Source organism: Urocitellus parryii, chromosome 6 (genome assembly GCF_045843805.1).
Source record: "Urocitellus parryii isolate mUroPar1 chromosome 6, mUroPar1.hap1, whole genome shotgun sequence".
Classification (NCBI taxonomy): domain Eukaryota; kingdom Metazoa; phylum Chordata; class Mammalia; order Rodentia; family Sciuridae; genus Urocitellus; species Urocitellus parryii.
In genome coordinates, this window is record NC_135536.1 from 138,472,112 (window position 1) to 138,488,367 (window position 16,256).

The window sequence follows — 16,256 nt, forward strand, 5'->3', positions numbered from 1 at the left end:
AAAACAAAAACTCTCTGGGGAAAGAAGGAGGATGAGGAGTAAATGGCCCTGTGATTTGTTGAAGAGAGCAGGACATGGGGTAAAGGGCTGAGTGACACTGCTGTCAGTGCTCAGAGCTACCAGAAGCTTGGTGGTGATGGAGGGGCAAAGGGTTGATAAACAAGTGATCTTCATCTTCTCTGAGAGTCTCTCTACCTGGGGTGGAGGTAAGCAGGTCTTGTTTTCTGTTGATTAAATACGGCTGTTATCAACCTTGGTATTGCTGGGCACATGGGCCTTCAAGTGTCCTAGAGCAGAGAAAAGGCTTTGAGAATCCCAGTAGGGTAGTGCATTTCTTGGTATTGATTTCCAGGAGTGTCTCTATTGATGCAGGGCCACAGGTAGTAGAAGCTGAGAGGAATCCTCAAGGGATTGCATTTCAGTGTCTGGGTGGGGCAGTGAATAACCTAGGACGCAGAATGGAAGCCTCGTGGAAGTTTCTATGGAGGAGAGCATGGTGGGTTATTCTGGGCTGCAGGCTATTTATTTCAGGACTGCTCATGAGGAGGAAGCAGCTCTCTGACCATACTGCCCTATAAGCAACATAGGGGCCTAGATGGTTGAGGGGGTGGGGCTACCTGAGGCGGGGCCTGCACATGGAAGGTCTTCAGTGGGTGGCCTGGCCAGAGAGGCATGCTCCTACTGCTCAGGATCTGGCTGTCTTTTGAACTAGCTGTTACTAGTGGTTGAGACTTTCCATACTTACATATTCAGGATGCATTAAAAAGTGAGGAAATGCTTTGACCCCATACAAGTTAAAGCCTTTCCTTTTTTTGCTTGTGTTCTGACACTTGACGATTTACCAAGTGGTAAAGTTTTTGTAATGAAATCTGATGCTTAACTTCTGAATCTGTCTTTGTGGACCATTCACTGAGTTCCAGGCAGAATTGCTCTGCTGGAATCAAGCTTTTGACCTTTCAAATGCTATTTTCTTTTTTTTAGCAGAATTGTTAGGAATGGTAAGGCACAGAGAGTTCAAGGATACTTATTGGTCCACATGGACTTGAAACATGTTCAAATAAAATTAGAGAAAAGGCAAATATCATGTGCTTTTTGAACACCCTCACCTAAGAGATCAGAAAGGCAGCTACCTGGGGGTCGGCTGTCAGAAGCCCCAGTATGTCAATATGGGTTTCCCATGCTCATGGTCAGTGGTGGCCCTGATCCAACTCAGTGAAGACAGGTGCATGAGAAGACCAGGTGGGCTTACTAGGGTTTATTTATTTTGAATACATAAGCTGGAAAACATTCTCAGTCTCTTTGGACACATTTTAGATTCCACAGAACCAGAGAGAAGGATAAATACAAGTGTCTTAAGAGCCATTTTATATTTGGCTTTTGCTGCATATTGGTTCTATGATCAGGAAGAGACGTGCCGATCCCTCTGTCTTGACTGCCCCACACCCTCTGCTTCCTTACCCATCTGGCTATTTCATCTATTCATCTTTCAAACACAAACCCAGATGCCCCCTCCTGTGGGAAACAAGTCTTCAGAGTCAGAGTGAATCACCCTTCCTGGGTGTCAAGTATATCATGTATAGATTCTCAAAATTCACATTAATCAAGAGCCATATTTTAATTTTTAAATACTAATAGAGGGCTTATTGCATGAGAGTTACTGTCCTGAGCATTTGCACATGTGCATGCATACATACACACACATTTAAGCTTCACAACACCCTCGTGAAGTTAGTACATATGTTCTTTCTATTTATAGGTAAGAATAATGAAGCCCAGAGAGGTGTAGGACATTGTCCAAGGTCACACAGATAATGGCAGCAGAGCTGGTGAGACTTAGCTCTGGATAGTCTGGCCATGGGATCAATGTTCATAACCTGCAGGCTATGTCTTCTCTAAGTGTTACTGGCTGGTGACAGCTAACTTGTGTTACTCCAAATCCCTGGATCCTTCCCCATCTTGCTTTTCCCTCCACAGATCTTTTTTATCTCCGGCCATGGCAACTCCATCCTTGTAACTGCTCAGGCCCCAAATCTTGGAATCATCTTTAATTTTTCTCTTGCTCTTGCACATCTGATCCGTTTGCAGATCCAGATGGCTCTACCTCTGGCATAGATCGAACAGTTCCAACCACTTCCTTGCTGACATCTTGGTCTGAACCACCACCATTGCCGGCCTGGGATATGGCAAGAGACTACTATTTGGCATCCTTACCTCCTTTTTGTTTCTGACCTAAGTCTGTTCAACACAGCAGCCAGAGTGATTCATGTAAAATTTGTCAGTTCTTGCCATACCTCTGCTCAGGATCTTGTGTTGTTTCTGACTTGGGCATTGTCCATTGCATTTGACATCCTCTTTCTTTAAATATTTACTCACTGACTTCCTACTATCTGTCCTTTACTCAAGTGTCACTTTATCCTTGAGATCTTCCCTTACTTCTCTAGAAAAAAATAGCTGCACACCTGTCCCTGCCTTCTCCTGTCTCCCTTAACTTGCCTTATATTCTGCACAACACTCGTGTGACATCTATATTTTCTTGTTTATTTGTCTATGTCTTGCCCTGCCTGCTCGAGAAGGTTAGTTTTTTTTTTAGGTCAGGGATCTTGCTCACAGCTCTATCTGCAGTGCTGAGCATAGGGCTCAGCAGATAGTGGATGCTCAGTAAATATTTATAGACTGAATGAAAAACCTTAATGAATGATTTGGGGACTGACTCTGTGAGTCACCGTTCTAAGTATATTGACATACACCATCCTTCAAGATCTCCCAAGGCCACTTGGGTGTCTGGAAAAATTATTGATCTCTTTGTAGTCTCAGTTTATCTCTAAAACAAAGATAATAAAAGTACTTAGTTCTACAAGTAAGTACACATAAAAAGTCGAGAACAGTGCCTGGCACATAGTACCTGTCCCAGGTGGGTTCTCTGGGAATCAGAGAGAGATTAGCACAAAGAACAGATGCCCGTGGCATTAATGCCTGTGGAGGTAGTGCTGGTAGTGAAAGAAGCGGGTGGATTTTCCAGAAGGAGAAGATGAAAGAGCTCATCCCTCCAGGGAGTGGAAAGGCCTTGTGGAGTTGGCCTGAGGTAGAGCCAGCAAACCTGGACTCCATAGCCCCATCATGATCAATGGCTTTAGGGATGCTCAGAGAACAGGCCATGACCTAGGGAAAGGTACTCACTTCAGTCCTGGCAACTCCAGGAAGGACTGGCGGCCACCCACACTTCCAGCATCTGGGGATGAGGGCTCCAGTCCTGGTGTTGAGAGTGGGGAGCTGGAAGACCATCACAGTTCCCACCAGAGCAAACCTTCGGTGCCCGGAAAACCTGAATCCAGCAGTTAACTCCTTGCCCAGGAATGCCTATCATTTTAGTCAGCTTTTTTTCTGCTTAAAGAACCCGACCAGGACAATTGTAGAGGAGGAAAGGTTTATTTGAGGGCTCACGGTTTCAGAAGTCTTAGTCTATAGAATTCTGACTCCATTCCTCCAGGCTCCAGGTGAGGCTAAAGATCACGGTGGAGAGTGTGGCAGAAGGAAGCAGCCCCCATGATGATCACAAAGCAGGGACAGAGACTCCACTCTGCCAGATACAAATATATACCCAAAGCCACGCCCCCAGTTCCCATTTCCTCTAGCCCACCTTACCACTTCAGTTAATCCCTATCAGGGGATTGAATCACTGATTGGGTTAAGACTCTCACAACCCAGTCATTTTTTCCTCTGAACCTTCTTACATTGTCTCACATGTGAAATTTTAGGGGACACCACTTTCAAACCATAACATCTATTGATCTTAGTACTCATTGAATAGAGTGCAAATGCATTCTTTGAGAGTCTTGACTTCACTTTGGTTGCATTTATCTATAGGACTTTCCTAGGTCACTGCTCAACAGGTTCATTGCCATCTTCTGTGACCAACGTGATTCAGAATAAGATAGGGCCAGCCTTTGGAGTAGTCTAGATCAGCAGACATGAGTACCACTTAAAGGAATGCCCCCAATCCCTGCAATCCTACCATTAGAATGCCATTATGTATTGAAGCATTTTTAAAAAGCATCAAGAGTGTTCTATTTAGATGCAAAAACAACTCTGTAAATGTTAACAGCTTAAACCTTTGTGATGAAATGCCTTTGTATCTTTACTCAAAAACACACTGTTTCTATTTTAAAATATTCTAAATGTGGCAATGCTGTTATGGTTTAGCTAGGGTTTAATGGACTTTTAGTGAAAATAAAAATAATCCATTTGGGTTCCTTCATTTGGGCATTTTCTTTGCAGAGTTGGGGATTATCACCTGGAGACCTGTCTTAACAAAATGGGGACTTTTGCATGTCTCTGATACCCTTGGTGCAAAAGAGGCCAGATCTGGATTTGCATTGTTCAACACCAGCCCCATGTGGCCATTTCCTTTTAGATCTAATTTAAATAAAGTTTAATTGATTTCGTCAGTCACATTAACCACCTTTCAAATTCTCACTAGCCAGTGGAAGCTAGTGCTGTTGTAGTGGGAAAGTTCTTCTGGATAGCATGTGAAGACAGTGTGTTTGTATCTTTTGTGTTTTTTTTTGATGAGATTGTTTTTGTGTGTGTGTGTGTATTTTTTTTTTTTTTAAGAGACAGGATCTGGTTATGTTGCTCAGGCTGATTTGGAACTCCTGAGCTTAAATGATACTCCCACCTCAGCCTCCCAAGTTGTTGGGACTATGAACATGTGCTGCCATGCCCGAATTGATTTATAATATTTTAAGTTTTGAGTAGGGTTATTTGTGTTGTGAGCAGCACTATTAATAATTACTTGGAGGTGGATTATCTTTAAATGCAAGTGTATATTTGATCATACCAATCATCAAATATAAACAATTAATGCAAAAATGTTGGGTGTGCTGGAGCACCCCAACTAGCATTCAGTGTACACTAATTAAACACCATAAGCAAATTACACAATCCTAAGGCATCCATGAGCCCCAAAATACCTCCAATGCCACACAACTTCTCTTAGCTAAAGAGCAGATATCGTCCTTGTTTAGTGGTTCTTTTTAGCCCCTGGCTGGACATCAGGGAATAGTGAAGTCAGTCCAGGGACGGACAGCAAGGAGGCCAGTCTCACTGATGTCCTTGGAGCAAAATTATTCAATGTGACAGGGCCAGCAATTTAAATACAGTTACAAGTCGGTGGTGCACATTGGTGATTGGTTAAGTGAAAATCAATGTCTACTGGTTATGTCCACTGAGGTGATGTAATTGTAGCTGGGCATGTTCTTTGCACATGTCCATGGAGCTGTGCTCCCTGTCAATTGTAACCAGTCATTGCTAAGCATGCCTATGGCTAGTGCCCCACACAGCTCTTTATGAATTGCAAGCAGACATGACTAAGCAGTTCAATGGCTGCTGTTCCTTATGGCCACCAACTTAATGAGTCCCAGCATGCCCCAGCATGTCTATGGCTTATGCTCCTGGAAGAAAAAAAATCAACCCACATATGTGATGTGTTGACAGTAGGTAATATTTATTGTGATTTACACATGTCCACCAGTGCTGATTTATGTATCAATTTCCTTTCTTTTGATTCTCATCATCTGAGCTATTTTTTTACAGAAGGGAATACTGAGTTTAAGAGGTGCTGAGTGACTTTCAGGAGATCTGCCCTTGAATTCAGACCCCGGTGGGTCTGGAGGCTCAAGTTGTTTTCTAAGGTGACCCGTGCTCAACAATGACCAGCTCACTGTGCTTCATAAAGATGTCACTGAGCTCTTCCCTTCCACTACTCTCCCTTCTCCTTTTCCTCCTTTCCTTCTAGAAAGTGTTTTTTTTTTTTTTTTTTGATCTGGCATCCTGAACATAGCTCCTCTCCTGGAGCTAATTACTATTAATATTTTGCTGAGGATTTTTGCTTTCTGGAAAGTTCTCCATGCATACCACTGTGCATATGGCATTGTCTTACATGGATGACACCCAGGGGGCTGCTCTTCAAAGCCCCAGCTGAGGATACTGTTTTCAAATTCAGTTCTGTAAAAGTTAGAAACCCCTGCAGGAATTTCTTTGGATAGAATCATGAAAACTTGTTCGTTTGCTTGGAATTCAAGAAGAGCCATCCATTAGGGGACACCATGGGCCACACCTATTTGGAAGCTAATGGTCAGAAAAATATTTGAGTCTGTTCATGTAGATGGGTGGCTCATGCCTATCTAAGGGGCAATCCCTTGTCTTCTGGTTTGTTGGCTGATGTGCTTCTAAGGATATAAATGTTAGAGACTTAATCCTGGTTTCTTTCTTCTTGGCTTGAATATATTCTATAGCAGCAAAAGCATACTCAAAGTCAGCAGTGTTCAGAGGAGGAGAAATGGGTCTTCTAATTCATTTAGAAGGTTGATAGGCTTATGTTCAGATGTTAGGATCCGTCTTTGGACTCATCATACCAAATGGGAGGGCAGATTGTGATCCAGTCCTGGGGATGTGCACATTACAGAGAGGACTGAGAGAGTGAGAAGGGAGCGTATTGGTCAAGAGCAAGGGCAAGCTGATAACTAAATAGAAGATGTGGAATTAAGTCTGGCACAGTGGTGTTCACCTTGTAATCTCAGTGAGGCTGCGACAGGAGGATCAAAGGTTTGAGGCCAGTCAGCCTGGGCAACTTAGTGAGAACTTATCTCAAAATAAAATAAAAAGGGCCAGAGATGTAGCTTAGTGGTAGAACACCCTGGGTTCAATCCCCAGTACGAAAGAGAGAGAGAGAGAGAGAGAGAGAGAGAGAGAGAGAGAGAGAGAGAGAAGAGAGAGAGGAAATTCAATGATGAGTAGTTTTCTATAAAGCTGTAGGATTTTATTTAAAAAGGTGGGACTGAAGTCTACCTCTGTGGAAGGCATCCAGTGTCAAGAGCTCAGGAACTAGTCTGTTTGAACAGTTTAATATTGTAGGGAAGAAAATGTAATTTCTTTTCCTCACCCATTGTGAGGTTCATAGCTGAAATCCCTATAACAAAAGACAGATTAGCCAGAGAAAAGCATACAATAAAGTTATGTTAACATAAAGTCGTCTTATGGATAGGGTATTGATTTAACATCCCAGCAGCCATCTTAAATGTAAACCACCATCTTATGAGATGTTTCACTTTCCTGTACTTCCTCTTTCCTGAACTCTCCCCACCCCCATTAGTGACCTACCCCATGGTACCATAAGCCAATCCCAGAAGGACAGGACCCCTTTGCTCTGGAAAGCCCCATGGTGCCATCTACCTAAGCCAATCCCATGCTGTTCCCCACTCTCCCAGCTCTGATGCAAGCACCCCCACCCTATCCCATAGCACCACAAATACAACTCCAAACCCCTACCCCACAAAAGCTCAACACCCTAACATCTTGGGGGTCTCTCTCTCCTATAGAGAGATGGCCTTTATTTGTCAGCTTTGACAAATAAACTCTCTTGTGGATCTCTGCCTGGTCTCCATCTTTCATTTCTCGCTCGCCCGTCTCTCTTTCCTTGCTTTCCCTTCGTTATGTGATCCAGGAGTCTTAAGAAATGAAGGCCCAAAGATGGAGGAGGGAGATCTGCGTATTTTTATGGATCGATGTGCACAGTGTGATTGGAAGATAAAAGGTTATAATCTAATGAAAATGAGCTCAGATGGGTAGGGTCTTGGCAATGGTTGGTTCAGTTTCTTCTGGGCATCATTGTGTGACATTCCTTCCCTCCAGGTATAGAGAAAGACACCTGTCATATAGGGTCTTGAGAAGAGAGGGAAATGAGAGAGTGGATTGTTTTTGGAAGAAGGGGCAAGGGAAATTCTAGTTTCTGTGGCCCTCATCAGGGGAGAGAGGGGCAGAAGAAGCCATAGAGACCTCTCTGCTCTGTTATTTCCTCCATCTTTCAAGATGCCAGTGCTTCCTGCATCATATCAATACCCACAACTGCCCAGATCTCTGGCCCAGAGAAAGCAGCTGGAACTTTTTCCGTGTAGTAGAAATACACTGGTGTTTGAGCAGCTGGTTTCAAATTCCCCAGGAGAGACCACTAAGCCCTCCCCATTTTGCAAAGCTCATGTTATCTATATTTCTATTTATATGCACAACAGCTTGCAAATCACTTCTTTCTTCCTCATATTTCCAGGGGGAGTCATCACTGTGCAGTTTAGGAGGAAGAGGAAAGTGTCTTCTTTTCCCTTTGAAAAGAAAACAACAAGTTGTTAGTTGATTTCAGAGGTGAAAGTTGCTAAAGATCATTTTGCTAATGACAGTCTCATACTCATGGAATGCAGAAAGACATCGTGTATTTGGTTTCAAGGCTCCTGATGACAGCAGCAGGCAGCTCTGGGGGTGGACCCCGATGATGCCTGATGTAGGAATTGTCCTTTGTGCCGCATGTTGCAGTAATGTACCATCTGTTTCTCTGATGATTCTAGTAACTGTTGAGGGGCCTACAAAAATATTCCTGCCAGGTCTTCTCAAAATGTATCTTTTTCTCTCCTTGTGTAAGACAACCTTTTATATAACAAGGAGATTTAAGAATAGGAGGGCAATGAAGACTCATTTTGTAAAAAATGATTTTGTCACCCGGCTTGGTGTTGGTGGATCGATCTCTCTCTCTCTCTCTCTCTCTCTCTCTCTCTCTCTCTCTCTCTCTCTCTCTCTCTCTCCCTCATCTCCTTTTCCTGCTCCCTTGGGATTCCAGGACACAGCAATATTGTTTCAGTATCCAAGGATAGTTTAAAGGATGCCCTAATGGACTCTGGGTTTCTGCTTGGGGATCCAGTTGCACAAGAGTCCAATTTTCTCTCTATTTTTCTTCTGTAATACCCCATTTATTGTGGGACCATCAGTGCCACATGGGAGACAAAGATGACTAAGAGATGTACCCTGTCCATAAGTTGCTTACAACCTAGCAGTGGCTGCACAAGTGAGTGCCTGGCAGGATGGCTTTTGGTGGCTTTCTCAGAGTTGTTCAGAAATGTTGACATCATTGGAATTTTTTTTCCTTGCCAAGTATGTAGGAGTTTTTTGAACAGGAAAACCCAACAGTGGAGAGAGCCATGTTGAGGAATTCTGTCACCCAGTGAGCTGAGCCCATCAGGTGCCAGTCTGAAATCATTTGTGATAGTCTGTGATCACGTGGGGAAGCCCCAAGATCACAGCGGATGCGGCAGTCTTGGTTGGGTCTGGTTCTGCCCCTTTCCAGGTTTGCTACCTTGGACAAATCCCTTGACTCTCTGAGCTCTGTTACCTAAGCCCCTCTCAGGTCTTTGGGGATTAGATGCCATTGGGACAAAGCCCCTCACATGGACTGTAGGCTCATTTCTTTCCCCTTGCCTGTTCCTCTAGGATTTGGAGTAGAGCCCAGAATGGCACAAAATGCTAGGCTCTAGAACTAAATATGTTTGCATTCCTGGCAAGATTTTACCCCTTCCTAATTACAAAGTTTATATATTGCCAAGGCTGAATTAGGGGTGAGGATGAAGAGGAGGAGGGACTAATTACAGAGAAGTACTGCACTGGAAGGGGAGTGTGTGTCAGCAACTGAGCAGTTGCAAGATGATTAAGAAGAGATGGAGATGGAATGGTATGCCCTGGGGGTGTGTTAAAAATGATGATTTCAGGGAAAGACCTGGGACCCCAAGATAACCTAGGAAGTCTCTATGCTTATTTTCCCCACTGAGAAATGTGGGGAGGTTTTCAGAGGCTGGGAGAGCTGCAGGTTGAGCATGTATGGCCAGAGCTGGGCAGCAGAGACTGGGAGACCCTGACTGTGCAGGGAGAGGTAAGTCAACAGGCCAGGGTACTGACTACAGGCAATTCTAGAGGATGGAGCTTTTCCGTGGGTTGGGTGATGGCAAAGTAAGAATGTAGTAAAGGACAGGTTAGTTTTAAGAAAGAAAAAAATTCATAAAGGCCAAGATTAGAGCAGAAGCGAATCAAGACATGAAGAAGTGATCCTTGGGGCCTGCCAGCTGCTCTCAGACTTGCATTCAGGGTGTGTGGGAAATAGTCCTAAATCCTCTTTTTATATATACGACTTTCCCAGGCTCCTTCTCAATAACCCATACATCTGTATGTACAAAGTTTCTTAAGTCGTTTGAGGTTCAAATTTGCAACCAGTGCCCTATTTTGGGACAATAAATCTGCTAAGTTTAATGTCATCTCTGTATTTTACTTTTGGGGTAGGCTTCCAAAGGTTCTAATGAGCCAATGATAGAGAATATCTTATGTTATATCCTGCTGGGTGCCAGGACCTACATTAACTCCCCTAAAGTATTGACAGATAGGTCAACCATGGCAGTGGTGAAGCATGAGAAGATCACTCCCTTGGGGGGGATACCAGAAAGGGAGAAACGGAAGCCAACTGGAGCGCATTGTTCAGTGAGGGTCTATTATGGTTTGGACATGAGGTATCCTCCCAAAGCTCCTGTTACTGCAGGAATATGTAGAGGTAAAATGATTGGATTGTGAGAGCTATAACCTAATCATGCCATCTAGTTTGAATGGACTGACTGGATGGTAATTGAGGGCAGGTAGGGCATGGCTGAGGAAGTGGGTTACTGGGGTTGTGCTCTGGAAGGGTCCACCTTCCCTATGACCCTTTCCTGCCTGCTTTCTCTCTGCTCCATTACGTCCTGAGCAGCTTCCCTTTGCCAACCCCTTCCACCATGATGCTCTGCCTCGTCTCAGGCCTGGAGCATTGGAGTCACCACTGACACCATGAATGGAGACCTCTGAGACCATGAACCAAAATAAACTTTTGCTTTTTCTAAATTGTTCTTGTAAGGTATTTTGGTCACAGTGATAAAAAGCTCACGACCACAGGGGCCTTCTAGGTCAAATCAAGGTCAGTGATCTGAAGATCTGGAGAAGCCACTAAGGGATTTAGCCAGGCTGTGTGGAGGGGGCTGATGGTCTTGGGGAAATGCAGGGGAGAGGCACACACCATGGCAGTGCTGCTGGAATGGAGCCGGGGGCTTGTCTCCAGACCTTACTTCTTTGGTATAGTGTCAGAATTTAGACGTTATTAAGATCAGAAAACAAAATCTGCCAGCCACATAAGAAGGGGATTGTCAATACTCTATTTTCTGAGGGTTCATTTGATGTTGATGGTCATGGAGTTCTTAAAGGTCAGACTCAATTCTATTATTGGCTTAGTGGTTTAAACTATTTGTTCCTTATATTTGAGGCAGGCTTTCTACATGGAGAATTGTTTTTGAATCATCTCTATTTTGGGAAGAAAAAAAAAATGTGTCTGCAATGCCCAGCGGGTTATGATATCTCTTTGCTCTGGTAGGCTACTGGAATATGACCTACCTATAAATGCTGTGGTGTGTCTGATGAGCCTCCAGGTGGCTGTACAGCAGAAGAGGGTTTCATTGTAACAGCTCTTACTTTTCTTCCAAAAGAAATATTGCTTCTCAGGAAAAATAGACATGGAAACAATGTCCTCCTCCCTCACCCCAAACTTGTCATCTTTTTTTCCTCTGATTGAACCCGAGTTCTAACTGTGCTGGTCTCACTCCTCAAGCCCCCACGTGTCAATTAGCTGACGCCCTCTGTGGTCATTCAAGCCCTTCCCACCCTGGCTCTGAGTGTGTCTCTTCTAGGTGTGGCTGCAGTCATCCTCCCAAAGCCCCTCCTGACTCTTGCTGGACTCAGTGACCCCTTCATAAGATAATTTGATGTTACCCAAGTTTGCTGAGATTCGTTGTATAATTCTATCCCTCTTAGAGTTTACTTAAGTGATTTTACAGGGATGTGTTCAGTTGTTGTTTACAGTAAAAGCTCTTCGCCAGGTGTACTTGGTTAGATGGTAAAGTGGAATTGTTAAGGATCTCTCTGGTAGAGAAGGGAGGAGGCCAAGATCCCCAGGGTGTGAGGGTGGAGTGTCTGGCCCACAGGCCCTCCTGGGGGCTGCTGATAGGGTCCTATGTACATTTAGTGTTCCCTGCAGCTGTTGTTGGTTTCCAAGAGGCATCCTCTAGCAGCAGGAGATGTAATAGGGTGTGTCTGGGAGAGTTTGAATCCTGACTCTTGAATTTACTGGCAGCGTAACCTTGGCAAATGACATAACCCTTCTGAACCTTAGTTATCTCATATCTGGAACAGAAAAGTAAAAGTATCTATTTTCTAGCATTGGGAAGTTGCAACTAGATGATCAAGTTCAATTATTCAGCTCAGAAAATGCTACTTTCTCCACCTCAAAGGCAGCATTTCCTATCTGGGTGGTATTTGAAAACTTCTCTCTGGCAAGGATCATCTATCACCTCTATTCTTCTTAGTTACTTACTTTAAAAAATATCAAGTCACTTTTCTTAACTTATGTATTTATTTAGGAAAGAAACTGTATTAATTCTGTAAATACAGGGTATCTACAAAAGCAAATACAATGAAAACAATACCATGTTACATCTTTAACTCTTCTGAATTCCAGGTTTTTTTTTTCATTTCATTAAAAAGGACAGTTGGCAAATTAGCAAGGAGGTGGGAGAGCTGAGCTGGCCCCTAAGAGACTCTTCTATTAAATTAAAAGGCATTAAAAGAACATTGAACATGGATCCTCTTTTCCTCTATGTGATTTGATGTTATTTAATGATATGTTTGAATACCTTTTGAATCATGTCAGGTACCATAAAAGGTAACATCTTTGCTTTGGGAAATATTCACCTTCAGAATCAGCCAGTTGGGAACAAATATCAGTGGTCAGGATCCTCACGGAGGTGGGGTGGAGAGTCAGGGGTCTGCTCCAGCAGAGTGTGGGGGAAATTTGGGGGAGGGGTCTCTCTTGAGAAGGCTGAAGATTTGCCTGTAGGGTGAAGTTAAGGCTCTTGCTGTCCTTTTGGCCCTGGTATGCATTGCTGCAGGATATAGTGAATACACAGAAAGGCCTATCTCTATGTGTGTATTTATAAAATAAAAGCTATTTTCATGGAGCTCTTTCTTGGTGATAGGCACTGTACCAAGCTTTTTGAAAATATTAATTCATTTAATTCTCATACCAACTCAATTGCCAAGAACCCATATTCTATTTTGCACATGAAACAGAAGCTTCAACAACCCACTGCAATTGTGATTCAGTTTACAAATGACAGAGCTTGTCTGTCTGTCTGTTTGCAATGGGCAAGAGTTTACTTTACAACTCTCACTCCAAGGCAAAAAATATCACTAAGATTTCTTTCTTGATGAAATCAAATCAAAGTAGGATTGGCAAGATGTTCCAAATTGGTCCCTTAGAACCGACTTCCCTCCCCATTCTGGGAGACCACTTACTGAAATAGTCACCTGAACAGTCAGGTGCCTGGCTCCTTGGTCCATGGCTGTCGCTACAATGGATCTCCTCTCCTCCATCTTTCTGCTGCTTGATGCTTCCTTCAGGGGCAACTTTCTGATATCTGCTGGCAGTTCTGCTTTGAATGAACCAAAGACACTTCTACTCAAGGTCTCTTGATCCTGCTGACAGGATGTGCTATGGGTAAGGGCTCTTACAGCTGATCCCAGGCTTACAGGGAAAATAGCCTCCACAGACATCCCACAGCTATTCCACATCCAGAGTGCTGCCTGCAAGAGGGGCAGGTGCTATCTCTTCTCAGGGAGCTCAACATGGAACCTCTTTTCCTCTATGTGATTTGTCGTCCTCTGAGTTCCTGTAGGCTGCAAATCTGCCTACAGGCTGAGTTCCTCTAGTGGTCGGGCATCTCTGGAAGTCAAAACATCAACCCCTTTCTTCTTTCCTTCTAGCTCAGCTCCTGAACGGACTTACCTATTGGAAGCTGTGGGTGCTTCTTTGGCCTTGCCTGTGAGTCACAAAGAAAGGACTGTTTCCTGAGGTAAGAGAACTTGGGTTAGTGATTCTTGACTTTAAGTGAATAATCTGGAGAGGTTGCTAGTAAAGCAGAGTTCTGTCCTTCTGTCTCAGCGAGTTTGGGATGGGGTCCTGGGGTCAGAGTGACATAGCACCAAGTTGATTCTCCTGAAGGGGGTTTGAGGATCATACACTGGAAAAATATGACCAGACTTTAAATACAGAGGAGCAGAGAAGGAGAAAATTGGCTTTGTAGGGAGTAAAGCACCAACATTTTAGATCATCCTGCCGGAAATTCTTGAATAAACAAAATACACATTTATATGTTATATAATAGTATGGATATTATTGGTATAATGACATGAATATATCACTTACCTAGCAAGTTCACCTGGCATTGCAGTTGACAATTTTCCCCCCTAAAAAAGTTAATCAAAATCACAATTGTTACATTACCATAATACTTAACTGTGTAAATACATCATGATTTATATACTCAGTCCCTGTTGTCTAACATATGGGTTGTTTTCAAGGTTTAGTGTTAGAAATAATGCTATGATTAATACATTTCTCCATAAGTTGTTGTCTTATCTTTTTTTTTTTGTATTTTAAAACTAAGAACCATTCTGAAAATTCAAACTAAAGCTGGTATTACTTTGAAGGACTTAGATTAATGTATTTTGTTTTCCACCAACCAACCAGTCAACCAAACACAAGGTTTGGTTCTTGTTTAATAATCAATTATTTCTCATACCTTGGGAACTAGCTTTCTATTCTAACATACTAGCTCAGAAAAGTGCTTCCCATGTCAGACTAATGAACCCGTATGGTTCTAAGTGGGGCAAAACCTATAGCGATTGATGGTGCCTCAAAGAACTGTCTCCCATTAGAAGCCAGTTAAGTCCTGGTATTTTCAGTCCTCGGGTTGATGTAACCTATCCAGAAACATGGCTCATGGGGTGCTTTTGACTTGCTTTCAGTTAGGCACTGAATAACTATCAACTTCCTTCATTCAGCAAACATTTTCAAGAACCTTCTATTTTCAAGACTTTGCATTTGGTGTTGGAGATTCAATAATAAGTAAAATTCAGGGCTTTGTCTATCCTGAACTTGCTCACAATCTGCTGGCACATAAACAGTATAATGTGGTAAAAAGAGAGACATACACAATGCCTTGGGACCCATTGGAGTAGTTCTAAATGTTTGAGAGTTAAAAAGCCATCAAATTAGTTTAAAAAATGGTTATATGGTTTGTAAATGTTGCTCTTATTTCCAGAGTCAATATCTTAGATATTAAAATGAGAATAATTATGTTATACTATATTTAATAGATGGTTCAAAGAATTTTTATAGATACATCAGAAAAAGATATTGCTAAGTGAAGTTAACCAATCCCAAATAACCAAATGTCGAATTTTTTCTCTGATATAAGGAGGCTGATTCATGGTGGGATAGAGAAGGGGAGCATGGGAGGAATAGACAAATTCTAGATAGGGCAGAGGCGTGGAAGGGAAAGGGAGGGGGCATGGGGTTAGAAATGATGGTGGAATGTAATGGACATTATTATCCAAAGTACATGTATGAAGACACGAATTGGTATGAGTATACTTTGTATACAACCAGAGATGAAAAATTGTGCTCTATATGTGTAAGAAGAATTGTAATGCATTCCACTGTCATATATAAATTAAAAAATTAATTTAAAAAATAATAAATACATCAGAAAATATTGACTCAGATTGCTAGAAAGGGCCTTAGAAATCATCCAGCACAGGAGCTGGGGCTGTAGCTCAGGGGCAGAGCACTTGCCTAGCATGTGTGTGGCACTGGGTTCGAGCCGTGGCACCACATAAAAGTGAACAAAATAAAGGCATGCCGTCCATCTACAGCTTTAAATAAATAAATAAATAAAAATCATCCAGTACAGTCTTCACTTGAGCAGTAAGGGGTAACGGCCTCAGAAATTGTGTGACTCATCCAGGGTCCCTCAGCAACTTGATGGCAATTCTAGGACTGCAGTTTGTGTCCTCTGTCCAGGGTGCAGAGGTATTTCTTTTATCTCCTGCTCTCTTTGAATACTCAATATTGGCATGATTTCTTAAAAGGGAAACTAAAGTAAGAGGTGATATAAGGGAAGAAATTTCTCACCCATTGCTAGGTTTGTGAATGGGATACCCTAAAATAAGACATTAACCAGAGAAGAGCATATGCATTTTGTATGACATGGGCACCTCGAGAAATGAATACCCAAAGAAATGGGGAGATCTGTGTATTTCTGTGGACAGTTGTGCAGAAGCGGGATTGGAGGATGGAAGGGTGTGATCTAGTGGTAATCACTGGAAGCAACTCAACAGAGGCTCATTTGTTCAGATTCTTCTGTGTCCTTCTGTCTTCAGATATAAGGATGTCCATTTGTTTGAGGTATAAGGCAGGCACCTAAGGAACAAAGATTTTATGACCTACTTTTCAGGAAGGTTTGAATTGTTTC